At 36.4% G+C, this 18,413-nt stretch overlaps 1 protein-coding gene across 1 annotated transcript in view; it reads left to right on the top strand.

Moving 5' to 3' along the window:
* SLC2A13 (solute carrier family 2 member 13) overlaps positions 1 to 18,413 on the top strand; it is a 425,762-nt gene that overhangs the window by 125,189 nt on the left and 282,160 nt on the right. The window lies entirely within an intron of this gene.

The following is an 18,413-nucleotide window of genomic DNA, read 5'->3' as shown; positions in this document are numbered from 1 at the left end:
GTATTTTCTCATTTCTGTTGAAATTATATGGTTTTGTTTAAATATAAGCCTGACCATTTGCTATCTGTGTAAACATGAGGAAAATACTTAATTTCCTTTCTAAGTATTAAATCTCTTTGGCTTTAAAATCAGGTGAAGTCTGCACTACACAGTTGTTGTGAGGCATGACTAGGACGGAGTATGTACAGTGCCTTTTGCTGCAGGGCTAAAGACAGTAAGAGCTCATTAGAGTGGATTCCTCATCCTTTGTTTTGTACATTGGTGAAGTAAGCCCCAAAAGAGCATGCCCACAGTCAAATTATAATGAAGTTATTTTCATTATGCGAAATATAAATGTAAAATGTCTGAGTGGCTTACCGTTATAGGTTTAGGATAATGAGTTCATTATATAGTGGGATCAGCTTTGCAAAATGGCAGACTTGAGTGGATTCAAGGCCTAGCTTTGATGCTTGTGACTTCCGTAAGTTACTTAACATCTCTGAACTCAATACAGAAGGAGTAGTAAGATTTAAAGGTTCCAGGCAACTTTTTGAAATTATTCATTGTGGAATGAGCAGCTTTATCTATTATGACCTCCTGGTCAGTCTCTTAAGACCCATACTTTTCAGTGGTTTCATGAATCTACAAGTTTTCTGACATTGGTATTGGTTATACATTCAGTGTTTTATGTCTAGAGAGCTGCCTGCCTTAAAATCTCTGGGAACTGATGGTGGCTCTAAGGGCTTCGGTAGCAGTTATTAAGAGATAAATTTGTGGAAGACACAGCTACCATTGTAGCTATTTTAGGAAGACCCTCACTGGTTTTCTTAATTTTATAAGGGTTAAGCATAAAAAAAGAAGACATTTCCTTCAAACATCATGTTTCCATATAATATTCTCTTTTATTATGCATCCTGATCTTTTAAGCCTAAGCAATCCACCAGACTAGGTGGGCTGAGAGGGAGCAGAGACCAACTAGGAGACCCTGCTGATCTCATCTGATGTGCTTCTTCGGAAGTACCAGAGGCCTCTGGAGTTCCCTCAGTATTTGTTTACAGTGGTTCCTTTCGGAGAATAAACTGCAATTCACAATGGTCTCTGAATTACAACTGAGGATAAAATGTACAGATTCTTGCTATAATTCATTTTGTGAGAAAGACTGTTTAAAAGATAGGTTAAAAGAAGCAAAGGAAGTCATAGACCATAGTGAAAAACAAACAAAAAGATCTTCAGCTCCACCCCTACACTGAAAAGACAAACCATAAAATTTGGCAAAGGATAACCTTATATTTGATTGGCAACATAAAGTTTAATTTTTCCCTAGATTTGTGAAATAATGATATATTTACTATGAGTGAGATAGGAAAGCAGTGCTTTTCATCATAGTGTTTTGTCCTGTAGATTGCTTTATACTTCTGTGGTAAAGAGGTTAAGAACGTGAACTCTAGAAATAGAACACCTGGGTCTTAATTGCAGCTGTGCAACATTAGACAATTTAGTTGACCTCTTTGTGCTTCAGTTTCCTCTTTTGTATCCTGGAGATAGTTATCATGTCTGTCTCAAATAGTTATTTTGAATATTGATTGATTTAATGTATAAATCTATATGAATACTGCTTAATACATTATAAGCTCTGTACAAAGTGTTTATTATTATTGAGGTCAGCATACCAACAAAGTAACCAAGGGTGTGCTAAAAGTAATTAAGTTTGCACACCTCTTGCATTTCTAAAAGGTTTCATATAAGGAATGAGAAGTCAGAATCTAATCCACTATGAGCCAATTTATTCTACTATCTTTTTGAAAACACCTGTCTTTTTTCACTTATCATTGGAGGTGACAACTGATTCCATTCATTTAATACATATTTTTTTGAGTGCCTGCAACATTCTAGGCATGGGGAAGAGGGTGATAAACAAGATTCTCTGCCCTTAACATTAATCCTTCCCTTTTCTACTCTACTGTAAGTTTTAGATCTCCTTCAGCCTTTGTAGAAAATAGTTCATTTTTACTCGTTTTTTTTTTTCTTTCATCATTTAATAAAACTTGGTGATTTGTGGTACTCTCTGGTTAAATAAAAATTCGAATTTTAAGAGAAGACAAGAAAAATTTAAACATAAATTTTTTCTCTGCCCATTTTTGCCTCCCTCCTGCCCTCTAGTGCATTGTGCATCTTCATCATGCCTTAAGCATACCTCCCCAATAGCAGAAATGCCTGCTCAACCATAAAGATCAATATTTCTCCTCCTTTCTCAATTATATAAAAAGGTCATGATGACACACCACTCACCTTGTACATGTAGACAGCTTTGGTGAACTTTTATGTCCAATGCCAATATGTCATTTCTCTTGAAGATAGTGGTTGATGCAGAACAGACTGGTCAGATTGCCTGGGGGAGATACTGGGCTGCACCTACTGGAAGTTCTTAGCTTAAATACTTACTTATGACCTACTAATGTTACTGGGTATATTACTTCTATTCTGCCTATTTTATAAGATAAGTTTCTTGCATTACCAAATGTATGACTGAGCCTCAGATAAAATGAATGATGATTAGGTGATTTGAAATGATTGATCAAATAAATAGTTCTATAAGGTCAATGACTGTAATAGTGTAACTCTAGATATGGGAAGAAGCAATGAGAGGGAACCATTTCCTGGGCCGTAACAGACTAGTAAGATGGGCAGTCCAGAGGCTTTTGGCTACTGGTAACAGGGCCTAGTCCAGTAATGGCACATTGAGTGACCTATCAGTGAAATCCTTGCCTGATCTGGGAATGAGCATTCCTAGTGCTGTGGACAAATTGGTCATGAAATGCCACCCAAACCTAGGTCAAAATTAAGACTGAAAAAAAAAAAATTAAGACTGAAAGGGAAGGGATTGTAAAATAAAGAATGTTGCCCACCATCCAGTTCTGTAAGAATTAAGTCATTAGCTACTGCAGTCACTGACCTACAGTACATCCTAAAAGGAATTCAGGGTGAAGATCAGGATGAGGCACTCTACTCTGGGAATACTGACAGAACTGCCCCTCAGATAGTTAGATATTTTCAGGAGAAATTTTTATGAACCTGATTCTTCTGTCTTCCCATACCTATAATAAAGCACTAAAACCATTAACTAAGATGTCTGTTCCTAGTGACTAGCAGTGACCTTCTACCAAGATGTGTGCTTGGTTGCATGTACCCCCTTCACCAAAATCACACATATACTGGCCTCCCCTTTTACCTCTTTGGAACAATTCTCAGAGCTGTCTGAGAGACTGTCTCCCAGGTTGTAACCCTCAGGTTGGCTTGAGTAAAATTTTCCATTTCTTTCTTAGATTGACTATTAATTTTTTCATTGATGCATTTTTGCAAATAGTTCCTTAGAAACTGTCCTTTGTATATATCTTCTGATTATACAAATTTTTAAAACTATTTTTTTCTGTAGCTGCCACTATATATACTTTGCCAGTGCCTCCTTATGTCTGAAGGATGATAGAAATATCTTTAGAGGAGTTTTTCTTCCAACACCCTTGAACTTAGAAACTGGAAAGCATGGATTTAGAAGTGACATCTTTTGTCAAACATTCCCTAGCAATTGCTTTTAACAGCATTGTCATTTGGTCCTGGTTTCAGAGGCGTGCTGTCTCTGGCTGCTGAAGTGTGACTTCCTATGACACTTTCTATTCTGGAATATGGTAAAGTTGGATTTCAGTCACTTGTTCGGAAGATTGTGATTTGTTGTTTTAAACATTACTGAACCAACGTACTGACCTGTGTTTTGGAAGCCACCTTATCCGTAACAGAAATACTTTTGCCTTGTTTAGTTACATTTGGAAGAATGTTAAAAAAAAAACAAAGGAAAGGAAAAGGTAGAGTCAAGTATGTCCTAGTGATCTTTAGCAGGTAAGACCAAACTGATGATATTAAAGCTAGATTTTTAGGTTCATTGTGGTCACACGTGCGATAGAAAAACATAAACATCATATCTTTCATTAACACATGTTCTGACATTTTATAGTAAGTGGTTATATCTCCCTTGATTATACTGAAACAACGCTAATTTCCACACCTGGAGTCAAAACACTAATCACTTAAAGAGTGAATCCATTGCCAAAGATAAACTTTGAAGAAAGAGTATATGTTCCCAAATGGCAAAAGAACATCACTAATATCTTCTCTAGCATTCAAAGAAAGGAGACAGATGCTACCAGTAAAATATTATGAGCTCCTCATGGTTGTTTCCAATAAAACACAAATGATTTCCTGGTCCTATAATTTGAACTGTCAATGTCATTCAGTAGGTTTGTGTTGAAAAGTCTGATTTCTAAAATATCGAGACAAGACGTGAATTTACTATTATATATGATATATTTTTGTGAAATATAGGGAATATTAACGGAAAAATGTGATAAAGGAAAATTCGAGACCTTCCTCGTTGGGATATAATAGATCTTAACATGACTCTAAGTTTAGGAAACACAGCATCAGGAATCCCAAATCATAAGTCCTGCCCTGCCCATGACTAGGTGCCATCAGCAGGGCTAGCTTCGTGGATGTGCAACCTTCTGCAGTTGCCTGGGGCCCTGCATTCAAAAGGACCCTGTGCTTGGTTTAATGCTCTACTTGTTGCTGCCTTGAAATTCTTAATTTTTGAATGAGGGGCTCACATTTTCATTTTTCCCTTGGCCCTTCAAATGGCCAGTCCTGGCCATTGACAGCTTACTTCTCTGAATTTCAGAAAAGGCAACAAAGATCCTCAATGTGGAGTTCAGAGTCCCAACAAGATTTACTAGAAACCGAAAGCTCCATGTTCACCCTAACCGCAATGGTTCTCAGCCAGGAGCAATTTTGCCCTCTAGTGGACATTAAGCAATGTCTGGAGACATTTTCAGCTGTCCCTGCTCAGGGGAAGCTGCTACTGGCATCTGGTCGTAGTGGGATGTCCTCCAAATGCACAGGACAGCCCCCACAGCAAAGGAGCCCCAAATCTATACAATTCTGAGGTTGAAAAACCCTGCGTAACTCATTATTTGTATCTCTAACACTTGGTACTGCACCAGCGAGGTTACCCAGTGGTTGTTGAACCAGTGGGTATAGCCAGGATCTGAGGTTGTTGTGTTCCTTCCCATATACAGACTGAAGAATGAATCTGGTGATTATTGAATGTAATCTAACATTGCCACAAGGTGCAATACAGAGATACTCTCTCCACTTCTCACACTTAACCCAGTTAACTGGCAGGCTCCTGACCCTCATTAGACCTTCTCTAAAACACACCACACTGACAGTTGGTGGATGACTTTCCAGGACACCTTTGTATTTCTGCTGCCACCTGTTGGGCTGTCAGTTTACCAAGTCCTTGGGTTTGTTCCCAAATCTGTTTACACCATTGTGCTGGTTGCTGTCATTATGCAGTGTAATCAACTATTACAGAAATTTAGGGAAAGAAAAATATAAAAAAAGAGAGATTTCAGTGAAAATCTAAGTTGAATGCTTTGGAAAGATTCAATAAAGGTGTCACTAAAGAAAATTGCCCTTGAATTAACTGTAGGCAAGATGACTCTAAAAGATTTGGGAGAGAATCATTAGAATTAGATTCTGTGTTGAATTTGCATAACCATTTATGGAGACTATAGACAACTACATCTGTGGTTTTTGCAAGAAAGACTACTTTAGCTAACCGATCCATGCTCAGAAAAAGGCCTGACCCACATCACAAGATTGAAGAATGACATTTATGTATTTTGGAATGGTATGAATTGTTTTATTTAGGAATGTAACTTAAGATGATTTTCCTAATAATCAGTGTATCAGACAACAGGCTTTCTACTGTATTTTCTGGTGGAAATAAAGAATATATTTAGATATTCTACTTTGGTCACTTGTAGAGCCAAACAACTCTCAGCTCAGTGATGTCTATGAATAATTTTCCTTACTTACCACCACCTTATATCTTAAGAAGATACTCCTTTAGTGTTTGATTCCATAAACACCAACATAAGGTCTGTCTCTTGCCAGATTCAAGAGCTGCTTGCTTCCTTTTTAGTTCATATATTTTATTTCTTGAACTTTCCATGTGCCTGTATAGATTAGAGGTAATGTGTCACATTCTTTAAGAGTTGAGCAAGTATAAGTAATATGATCGGAAGTGTCATCAAATCAGTTAATTTCAAAATACTGTTTGAGCTGAGGTGAGAGACATTTATTTGTTAGTCTGTGTGATTTTCAGGGTGGCTTTTAACTTGGTATTGTCTTGTTAGGACTCGTGTCCCTGACTTGGAGCAGAGTTCTGGGTCTCTTAATCCTGAGCTTGTTGAAAGAAAACAGTGGACAACCTCTTTAATATAAATCAACCCTTGGTACTTTTTGTTATACCCAATGTAACACATCTTTGTTACACCACATAATATTTTATCTTCCATCAGTCGTCACAATTTTGCAGACATTGTTGAACAATTTAGGCATAAACATCTTATTTGGCTAGTAAAACAAAGGATTTAACATTTATGATCAAAGACATCAGGAACTTTTTTAAAAAGTAGTTTAATTTAACAAGTAATATATAAATATACCCTCCTTTTAAAAGGTTGGAACTTTAGAGATAAAGCTAAATTCCTCTTTGCCCATCTAATACAGACTTGAAATGTATCCTTCCAGACAAGGACACCCCGCTACATACAGAAACACACCCACACACCTCTACAGATTTTTTTTAGAGTTCTGGTATCATACTGTGTGTATTGTTTAGTTACGTGATTGTTTTCTTTAGACAAGTTCAGTCAATTTGAGTCAGATCTTATATAAATCTAGTTCATTTCTTTTAGCTGCTATATGATATCCCAGGTATGATTATACCTCATTTTATTTTTCTGTTTCTTTGTTAACGGACATTACATTTTTGGTATCAATGTTGTAATGAACATCCTTTATATGTTTTCTTTTGTACATGTACATATGTTTCCCTAGGAAAAGTTCCTAGAAAGTAGATCTGTGGACCATCTATATCATAGCATTACAGTGTTGTCTTGATTCATTTGTTTTAGTGGCAGATTCTTTCTTAGCTACATAGTATATAGGACAAAAGTCATAGAATCGTAGCCTTTTAGAAATCTAACATACCTTAGGTATCACCATATGATATAAAGGATTAATTTATTTCTCCATACTCTTAATATTTAATATTTTTACCCTGGAGCTTCCTTCTACTCCCCCTGCTTTTGATACCTTAGTAAAATCCTTTTAGGTCTTCTATCACTTCTGCTTTTAGTAACAAAGTTTCAGTCAACAAAATACATTATAATAAGGAATCATTTTAGCAGGCATGTTACTATGTTCAGTCTAAAATTTTTTTTAAAAATTAGTAGGGCTTCCCTGGTGGCGCAGTGGTTGAGAATCTGCCTGCTAATGCAGGGGACACGGGTTCGAGCCCTGGTCGAGCATGTGTTCGAGCCCACATGCCGCGTAGCAACTAGGCCCGTGAGCCACAACTACTGAGCCTGCACGTCTGGAGCCTGTGTTCCGCAACAAGAGAGGCCACAATAGTGAGAGGCCCGCGGACTGCGATGAAGAGTGGCCCCCGCTTGCTGCAACTAGAGAAAGCCCTCGCACAGAAACGAAGACCCAACACAGCCAAAAAATAAATAAATAAATAAATAAATAAACAAATGTGGGGTTTAAAAACAAAACAGAAAGAAAGAATGAAATTTATTAAAAAAAAATTAGTAAAATACTTTCTTGAAATGTTTTGAGTGACTGATTCTTTCAGAATTACACCTACATTGGTTTAACACTTGGGATAGTCAGATATTGTTGAATTACCTCAGAAGTGGAAAATGCTTAGATTTAAAATCTAGGTTTTCCTTTAAAATCCATTGTGTGCTATAAATGTACCATAAATAAGGCACACATGTATGGTATGAAAACTAAGGGCTGATTGCCTCCTATCTTATTTGGATAGTGTTTCTTCACCTGAATAATTACCACCACTCATATTTAATGGCTTCTATGTGTGAGGTGTTGTGCCTGTGTTTTTCCCTTTAATTCTTACAGCAAGCCTAGGAACATGAAAATATTATTCTCATTTAATAGTTGTAAAAATTGAGAAGGAAGTAACATTCGCAAGGGTCACACTATTAGGAAGTAGTGGAGCTAAGAATTCAAAACAAAGCTTATCTCGTTAGAGCCATATCCACTCTTCAATGTCTATATAGGGCTACCCCTTGCCCACCATCATTTAAAAATCATGAGAGTCTAGTTTTAGAGTTATGCTTAATTTTTAAATACTAATGATTTAAAAAAATCTTTCAGTTGCTTTCAAGCATAATTGTAGGTAAAATAGTTTTTGGTGGACAATCACAGTTAATTTTGTCTGCTTTTATTTTTTCTCAAGTTGTCAAAAAAACTTACCAAGGTGTAGAACATTTATACTGTTACTTTCATTTATTCATGAACTATTTATTGACTTTCTGTTATTGATTAGGCCCTATGCTTAAATTTTTCATATGTTGAAAATAATACAGGCTTATTATGGAAAATTTGAAAAATATCCTAAACTATTGAGGAAAAAAATGAAAATTATTGGTAATTCCATCAGCTCTATTTCTAACAGCAAAATGAACAAATGACTGTTCCCCGCCCAAGCATGTGCCTGTGTGCCTGCACACTGACTGCTTCTCACACACGAAGTGGGATGTGGGCATGGTTTAGTAGTTTCAAGAAATTCTTATACTGGGTCAAGTTTAGTGAAAAGAAAGAAAGGACATGAATAATTGTACACATGTGTTTGTTTGCTAATTAGAATATCTGACTCATTTTTGTTATAAGGGCTAATTAATGGCTCACTGCTGCAAACTGGAAAAATCAGCAGTAAATATGCATCTACTAGCATTATAGATACTCAAATGGGATTTCCTTTTCATTATTTTTTTTTAAGATTTATTATTTATTTATTTATTTTTGGCAGCGTTGGGTCTTAGTCGTGGCACACGGGATCTTGTTGAGGCATGCGGGATCTTTTGTTGCATTGTGGTGCACGGGCTTCTCTCTAGTTGTGGCGTGTGGATTTTCTCTTTTCTAGTTGTGGTGCGCAGGCTCCAGGGCGCATGGGCTCTGTAGTTGTGGCGCGTGGGTTCCAGAGCATGAGGGCTCTGTAGTTTGTGGCACGCAGGCTCTAGTTGAGGCACCTCGTGAGCTCAGTAATTGTGGCACACAGGCTTAGTTGCCCCGCGGCATGTGGGATCTTAGTTCCCTAACCAAGGATCGAACCCGCGTCCCCTGCATTGTAAGGCGGATTCTCTACTACTGGACCACCAGGGAAATCCCTCCTTTTCATTAGTAATGGTTAACTTAATGAAGAAATTAAAAATATTATCTTGGAATCAAAGAGAGTAAGAATTCGTTATCCATATTTGAACACTGTCTAGCACAACTGCTGGCATGTATTTTAAAACTCTTGTGAAGCACTTAATCCCTAGAGAGGCCTGAGTGAACAACGGGTTGCTTCCATTGACAGGAGGTAAGGAAGTTGAATGCAACATCCACAGCTATACTCGCTGCCTCCACAAAAGATAGGGAGAACTCCCCTAAAGTTTTAGTATTGCTGTTGTTTTTATACTTTTTTCTTAGCTTAGAATATCACAGAGATGTTTTACCAGACTCTTAGAACTTACACATAGTTTTGTTGCTGTATTTTCATTTTAGTATGATTTTCTTCTTAGTTATAAGCCCACACTTAGCATAAATATGTGCCAGTTATTGTACTAAGTACTTTACATGTTTTATTTATTTAATCCTCACAACCTCGCTTTGATATAGGCTCATAATATTGACTATTTTATAGTGGAAGAGAAGTGGAAGCTTAGGAAAGAAAAATGAAATTAACCAAAATGTTACAGCTGATGGATGACAGAGCCAAAAACTTTTGCCCACCTGTACCTGAGTTGCAAAGTCAGTTTTTCTTACCACTCTGCTAGAGCTTATGTATTTCAAAATTTCTTTTTAGAAAAATAATTTTTCCAGTCTTATGTTTTTCACAATTGACTTGTTTAATAAAACCCTTTTCGTTTTTTATTTTTAACTGTTAAATCTGTATTGTTGATTTCAACTTTGTATTTTGCCTAAGTATTAGCTGACTCTGTAGTTGTTTTAGTTATTAATTTATATTTACTTGGCAAAAAAATATGAGTATTTTGTGACTTAAAACATTAATACACTGTTTTTCTTTCTTAAATTTTTAAACCAGTTTGATTGAGACATTTAAAGACATGATTCTCCACCATGGCTGAACATAGGAATACTAGGAATCTAAACAAATAAATAAGCAACTATTAAATCAGACTTTCTGAGGTGGGGCCCAACCTCAGAAGCTTCCAGGTGATGCTAACGTGCAGTCAATGTAGAGAGCCAGGGACTTAAAATAGTCTTTGGTGGTTACATGGCACTTAGTATAGTTTAGAACAATGGCTCTTAACTATTGTACATCTGAATCACCTGCAGAGAGAGCTTGCCCAACAATCTGAGTCAGTAGGTCTGGCCCAAGAATTTGCTTTTCTAACAGGTTTTCAGGTGATTCTGATACTACTCTTTTGTGCTGTCCTTTGAGAACCACTGCAGGTCTAGGTATTGCTCTTTGAGGCAGTGAAGGTTTCACTTTCTGAGTTGTCCTTTTAGTTTAAGTGATCATACCATACCCACCCACCCTTCTGGCTACATACCCACATTGCCTTTGCAAACTATCATTCAGAATTACTAGGAGCCCCCGTATGCCCACTACCACTATAAAAGTGTAGTCATATCTCTACATGAGGGATTTGTTTTTGCCCACATGGCACGACCTCAAGTAAATTTCACTCTTCCTTCACCTGTCCTGTGAACTATAGTCAGATCACTTCAGTTTAGAGATCTCTTCATACCATAGCTATAGGCTTTCTTTTTTTCTCTTTACTTCTTCAGTGATTTTTAAAATCCCAAAAGGTGAATATTTTCCACCCTAATTTCCTTTTGCTAATTTGTTGAAAAACACACACTTTTGCTAGAAACAATGGTAAATGATTATAGATAAATTAGGGTTAGCCAATATTTACCAAAGGATTATTTAACTTAGAAAATTGGAATAAAAAACTTTTTTGTGGTTAAATACATACAACATAATACTTACCATCTTAAATCATTTTTAAGTTACATTTCAGTAGTATTAAGTACATTCATAACATTGTGCTACCATCACCACCATTCATCTCTGTAACTTTTCATCTCATACGTCGGAAACCCTGTACCCATTAACTTCCCATTCCTTCCTCCCCAACCCTTGTCTCTATGAATTTGACTACCCTAGGTACCTCATTTAAGTGGAATCATATGGTATTTATCTTTTCTGTCTGGCTTAATTCACTTAGAATAATGTTCTTGAGGTTCATCCATGAGTGGCATGTGCCACAATTTACTTCCTTTTTAAGGCTGAATATTATTCTATTATATATATTTGCTAACTTATGTATAATATAACTAATAATATACCATTATATATACATGTACACATAGACACACACAAACACACACACCACATTTTGCTTATCCATTCATCTGTTGATTGCTTCTACCTTTTGGCTATTGTGAATAGTGCTACTTTGAACATGGGTGTACAAATATCTGTTTGAGTCCCTACTTTCAGTTCTTTTGAGTGTATACCCAGAAGTGGAATTTCTGGGTCATGTGGTAAGTCTATACTTAATTTTTTGATGAACTGCCAGACTGTTTTCCATAGTGACTACCGTTTTACATTGCCACCGACAGTGCACAGGGGTTCCAAATTCTCCATGTTCTCACTAACACTGGGTGTTTTCTGTTTTTATGATAATAGTCATCCTGATGGGTGTGAGGTAGAGAAAGTTGGCATTCTGAAAAAAAATGGAGGAGAAAAGGACAGATAAAACCTTGTTATTCGGCTGTAAAGTTTCCAGTAATAAATTTGGGTGGAGAGAATTTCCATTTAAAATTGAAACTATCAATGCAATACACAGTCTGTTGTTTAATAAAATTAGCTATTTAAATTTTTCTTTGAGAGAAGATAATTTAGAAGCACACTATATCAATTACACATATTTCTGGAGGGATTGATACATGATCTATAAAGGATGTCAAAAGTCTCACATTCATGCCTTTGTGGATGGTCCTAGATATCAGTTACTTTGCCAGTTAGCACATTCTTTCTGTTGAAGAAGGGAAAGAATGGGGGAAAGTAGAGTTTTGTTAAAAGTAACAAGTTGCTTTTCAGCAAGAAATTCTTTGATTTAAAAAATTTACATTGGTATATAGTTATAACAATACCTGCCATTCATTGTTTTCTATATCACAGTAATTCTATTTTATTTTTTCATTCAACCACGTAAAAAGGTAAAGCATAAAGCCAAGCACGTGGACTGAACTCATGTGGCCTGGTTTCTAATTCTGATTCTGCCACTTAAAAACAAATTATTTGATCTCTCTGTAAGGTTATGTCAATTTTCTTAACACATATTACTTTTAAAAGTTTTATCTTTACCTTAAAAAATATTAAGGCAAAGGATACCCAAAGCTTTTTAAAAATCAAATAATCCTAAAGATTTATAATGCAAAAGAATGACAGTGCCCAAACTTTGTTACCTCTCATCATCCTTCTACAGAGTAAACACTTTACTCTCTTAGAATATGTTCACCTTCAAATGTAAAGAAATATGTTTATATCAACTTTTATTTCTTGAATCATCCTTTTGGGTAAAGTGGCCACTTTTACAATATTAATTCTTTCAGTCCAAGAGCACAGGATATCTTTTTGTTTTTTGTATCATTTTCAATTTTCTTCACCAGTGTTTTAGAGTTTTCAGAGTATAGGTCTTTCACCTCCTTGGTTAAGTTGATTTCTAGGTATATTATTCTTTTTGGTGCGATTTTAAAGGGGATTTTTTTAACTTTCTCTTTCTGCTAGTTTATTATTAGTGTATAGAATGACAACAGGTTCCTGTATATTAATCTTGTATCGTGCTGCCTTGCTGAATTTATTTATTAGTTCTAATAATTTTTGAGTGGAGACTTTAGGGTTCTCTATATAAAGTATCATGTCATCTGCAAATAGTGACAGTTTTACCTGTTTCCTTCAAATTTGGATACCTTTCTTTTTTTCTTCTTTCTGTGTTTGGCTACAGATTTATCAATTTTGTTTATCTTTTCAAAAAAAACCAGATCTTGGTTTCATGGATTTAAAAAAAATTTTTTTTAATCTCTATTTTATTTCCTCTCTGATCTTTATTATTTTCTTCTTTCTGCTTTTACTTTGTTTTTCTTCTTTCTGATTATTTTAGGTGGTAGGTTAGATTCTTTATTTGAGATTTTTCTTGTTTCCTGAGGAAGGCCTATATCACTATGAACTTCCCTTTTAAAACTGTTTTTACTGAATCCATAGATTTTGGAAAGTTATATTTCCATTTTCATTTGTCTCAAAGTATTTTCTGATTTCCTCTTTGATTTCATCATCAGTAGCATACTGTTTAGTGTACATGTTTGTTCTTTTCCCATAGTTCTTTCTGTAGTTGATCTCTAGTTTCATACCACTGTGGTAGGAAAAAAATGCTTGGTATAATTTTTCTCCTTGTAAATTTGTTGAGGCTTGTTTTATGGCCAAGTCTGTGAACTATCCTGGAGAAAGTTCCATGTGCACTTGAAAAGAATGTATATTTTACTGTTTTTGGAGGTAATGTTCGTTAGATATTTAAGTCCAACTGGGCTTTTGTGTCATTTAAGATTACTGTTGCCTTATTGATTTTCTATCTGGATGATCTGTCCAGTGATGTCAGTGGGGTGTTAAAGTCCCCTACTATTATTGTATTGTCAATTTCTCTCTTTATGTCTGTTAGTATTGTTTTACACATTTAGGTGCTCCTGTGTTGGGTACATATATTTTAATGCCCTTTGTTATAGCCTTGTTTTAATGTCTTTTTTGTCTGATACAAGTATGGCTACCCCTACTCTCTTGTTGTTTCCATTTGCACGAAATATCTTTCCCTCCCCTTCACTTTCAGTCTGTGTGTGTGTCTTTAGCCCTGAAGTGAGTCTCTTGTGGGCAGCATTTTGAAGGGTCTTTTTTTTTTTAAATCAAATCAGCTGCCCCGTGTCTTGATTGGAGCATTTAGTCCATTGACATTTAAAGTAATTATTGGTAGGTATGTACTTATGGCCATTTTATTCCTTGTTTTCCAGTTGTTTTTATAGTTCGTCTCTGTTCATTTCTTCTTTTTATTTCTCCTCTTGTGGTTTGGTGATTTTCTTTAGTAGTAAGCTTGGGTTCCTTTCTTTTTGTATTTTTGTGGTTACCATGGGGTTCATATATCTTAATCCTTAATTATATCTACTTGATCTAAACTGATTGTCATAAATTCAAGCACATTCTAAAAGATCTATATTTTTTACTCCCCTCTCCCACATTTTGTGTTTTTAGTGACATATTTTACATCTTCATTCTTATCACCTTACTGTTTATTGTAGTTATAGTTGCTTTTACAATTTTTTGTCTTTTAATATATGTACTGGCTTATTTAAGTGATCCTCAATCCTTACTATATATTTGCCTTTCTTATTGGAATTGTCCCTTTCCTGTAGATTCTTACTACTTTTCCATTTAGAGAAGACCCTTCAACATTTCTTTTATGGTAGGTTTAGTATTGCTGAATTCTTTTAGTTTTTCCTTGTTGGAGAAATTCTTTATCTCCTTCTATTCTAAATGATAGTCTTGCTGTGTAGAGTATCCTAGGTTGCATTTTTTTTCCCTTTCAGCACTTCGAATATATCATGCCATGCCCTTCCGTCCTGAAAAGTATTTGCAGAGAAATCAGTGTATAGCCTTATGGGGATTCCTTTGTATATGACTTTCTGTTTCTCTTGCTGCCTTTAGAATTCTCTCTATCTTTAACTTTTGACATTTTAATTATGATATGTCTTGGTGTGTGTGTTTGGGACCTTCAGCTTGTTTGGGACCCTCTGTGTTTCCTGTACGTGGCTAATTGTTTCCTTCTTTAGGTTTGGGAAGTTTTCAGCCGTAATTTCTTCAAATACATTTTTGATACCCTTCTCTCTCTTCTCCTTTTGGAACTCCTATCATGTGACTGTTTGCACATTTGATGTTATCCCTGAGATCTCGTATGTTGCCCTTGTTTTCTTGCCTTTGCCTTTCTGTCTGCTGTTCTGATTGGGTGATTTCCATTATTCTATCTTCCAGATCACTTGTGTGTTCCTCTGTGTCATTTAGTCTGCTATTGATTGCTTTTAGAGTTTTCCTATCTCATATATTGAATTACCTATTTTTGGTTGGGTCTTTTTCTATCTTACAGTCCTTTGTTAAAATGATCTGTGTTTAAAACAATTCTCTCCCTAATTCAGTTAACATTTTTTATTACCAATGTTTTGAATTCTTTATCTGGTAAATTGTTTATTTCTGTTTCATAACTTATGTTTCTCTTACTCTATTTGACTTTGGTTTTTTTTGTTTTTTTTTTTAACTTAAGTTTCTCTGTCTCCATGATTTTAGTTGAAACAATTACGTATTGTGATCTTGAAGGGGTGTTCATTCATGGGAGCATCCCTATGCAGACTGCATGTACCCAGTGACTCTGGTGGGAGGGCTGCATTTGATGTGGACACAATCATGTCTTTCCTCAGGGTGTGCTGGCACCTATCACCTTGGTAGGTGGTGAGGCTGGAGATAAGGGAGTTAGCTAGAGCCTGCTCATGGTGTGAGGCAGGACTTCCTATCTGCTCAGTGACCATCACTACCCTGTCAAGAGTGGGACTTGTTTCCAATTTGCTGGAGAAGAAGCCCTGAGGGTCTGGTTCAAGCTGACTGTGTTCCCTTTAAGTGTGTGTTTTTCCTTCTCCCTATACTGGGACTTTTGCCTCAAAGGAGGGGAGTGCTGAAGCAAGTGGGGCTTGTGTGCTTACAGAGGTCCGATGCCCTGTCTGTGCAGATGTCTGTGGTTCCACTCAGATGCAGCCCACGATTGTGTCTTTTCCCCTGTTGTGGCTGCCCCAGATCTAGTGCTAGGCTGTGGCCTGGGGTGGATGGGGCTGGGGCATTCACTAGGCTCAGACTGGGGAGCATGGTGAGGAGGCAGCAGTTAGGACAGACCTCTCTCTGCCCTAACTGGGGGCAAGCCAGCGCTCCTCACAAGTGGAATCTAGGCTTCTCCAGCCTTTCTCTCTGTCCCAGTGGTTCTCCAGGCTGTCAGGGGGGTTTGTCTCCTCTGCATAGGACCCCAGGACTGGGAAGCCCAGTCTGTGGTTCTATCCACTCACTCCTCAGCATGAGGGTCTGCCCATATTATCTCCCTTTTCTGTTGAGTCCCCTCCCAGGGGCACAGGTCCCGATCTGATGCTTTTCTTCCCGTCATACCAGATTACATGTGTATCTTTCTTACAGCCTTGGTTGTACAGGAGTCCTTCTGCCAGTTTCCAGTTAGTTTTCCATGAGAATTATTCCACATGTAGATGTATTTTTGATGTGTTTGTTGGGGGAGGTAAGCTTCATGTCCTCTTAACACTGCCATCGTGATCTCTCAGTCTAAACCTCACTATTCATATTTTGTTAGTTTTACTTAATGTCCTTTTTTTCTGTTCCAGGATCCTATCCATGATACCACATTACATTTAACTATCATGTCACCTTAGGCTCTTTCAGACTGTGAATTTCTCAGACCTTCCTTGATTTTGTTGACCCTCAGATATGAGGAATATTGGTCATATATTTTGTAGAAAGTCCCTCAACTGGGATTTATCTGAGTTTTTCCTCATGGTTAGACTGAGACTGTGGGCGTTTGGAAGGAAGACCATAAAGATAAAGTGCCATTTTCATAACATCATATCAAGAGTGCATACTATCAACATGACTCGTCACTGTTGATGTATGGTGCAGTTACTCTTCTCCCCTTCCAGCCTGCAACCTTCTTTACTGTACTCTTTGAAAAAAACTCACAGCATAGCCCTCACTCAAAGTTTGGACGTTATCTTCACCTCTTTGAGGACAGGTATCTACATAATTTTTTTGGAATTCTTTCACATGGGAGATTTGTTTCTTTTTCTCCATCTATTTATTTATTCATCACATATACATCACTATGGACTCATGGATATTTACTTTATACTTTGGGTTATAATCCAATTTATTTTGCTGCATAAATTATTCAGCCTTCGCCTCTGCTAGCTCTTTTAGTTGGCCCTTATGCCCCTCTGATCTACTCCTGTCATTATTTTTGTTTTTAGCATTTCCTTAATTTCTGACTCAACTCCAGTTGGAGAACAGTATTAGAAACCAAGGTCTGGCACTTGCTGTGCTCATTGCCATGTAAGTATTATTGCTTTTAGGCCCGCTCAGCTGAGAGCAAGGAAATATATGTGCATATACAATTCCAGGTAGATATACATATCTATAAATATTTCTATATGTAACCAGGTATATCTATATTAGGCTAAACCTGAGTTCATACTGATATTTCTAAATAGTAATGGTAATAATGGTAATGTACATGGAATGAGAACAAAGGGGAGAAGAGACATGACATCTGAGAAAGAGAAGAGGATGAAGATGGTTAGAACAAAAATACAAGAATTAATGATCTAACCCTAGTTTCTGCCTGTTTCTGTCTCTGTCTTTCTGAAAGGCAATTTTGAGAATTTATACATTTAGGAAGATTTTTAAAAATATACTTAATTTAATTAAAATATAGTAAAATAAGGAAGGCCAATATTTGTGATGAGTTGGTTCTAAAGCTTGTGTATTGAACAACTACTACGAGGAATTCTACTCTTTTTTTAAACTTTTTTTTCTTTTTTATATGGAACTATATTGAAATCCAGGGAGAGACAAATAGGCTATGAAGGGAGAGGGAGAAAAGCAGAGATAGATTGAGAGGTTGATCATTTCATGGAATAATATTGCCACCTCATGGACTTTCAGGATCTCTACTAAAGTATTTTCCAATTTAATATTTATGAATGAAGGTAAGATGTCTTCGTCATGTTCTTGTATGACGATAGACCAGGTTTGGGTAAGAGCTTTTTCCCTTATTGCCTAGGTAAACTTGGCAATGGGAATAGCAATAGCTACCTTGCTGAAGTGAGGGTTAAATGAAATGAAGTATGTAGGGAACTGAGCACATTGATTGGCATAAAATAGAGAATTATCACATGTAATTTCCAGCTTGACTTGTATGTTGAATGCTGTTGAAAGGTCCAAGGTTTCTCACCATTTCCCTAATATGTCTTTGGGAAGCTGGATTAATTCTAAGACTTGGGTATGATTTAGGTCTAGCCAGCATATATGCTTCAAACTTATTATCTGCTCCGTTGGAAAAAAAAATAGACATTTGATTCAATGTTCAGTTTACCTCATATTAAGTAAGTTTTATGTATGAGAAACTAAGTTTATA

Source organism: Balaenoptera musculus, chromosome 10 (assembly GCF_009873245.2).
Source record: "Balaenoptera musculus isolate JJ_BM4_2016_0621 chromosome 10, mBalMus1.pri.v3, whole genome shotgun sequence".
In the NCBI taxonomy this organism is placed as follows: Eukaryota; Metazoa; Chordata; class Mammalia; order Artiodactyla; family Balaenopteridae; genus Balaenoptera; species Balaenoptera musculus.
This window is presented reverse-complemented; position numbering and strand designations above follow the sequence as displayed.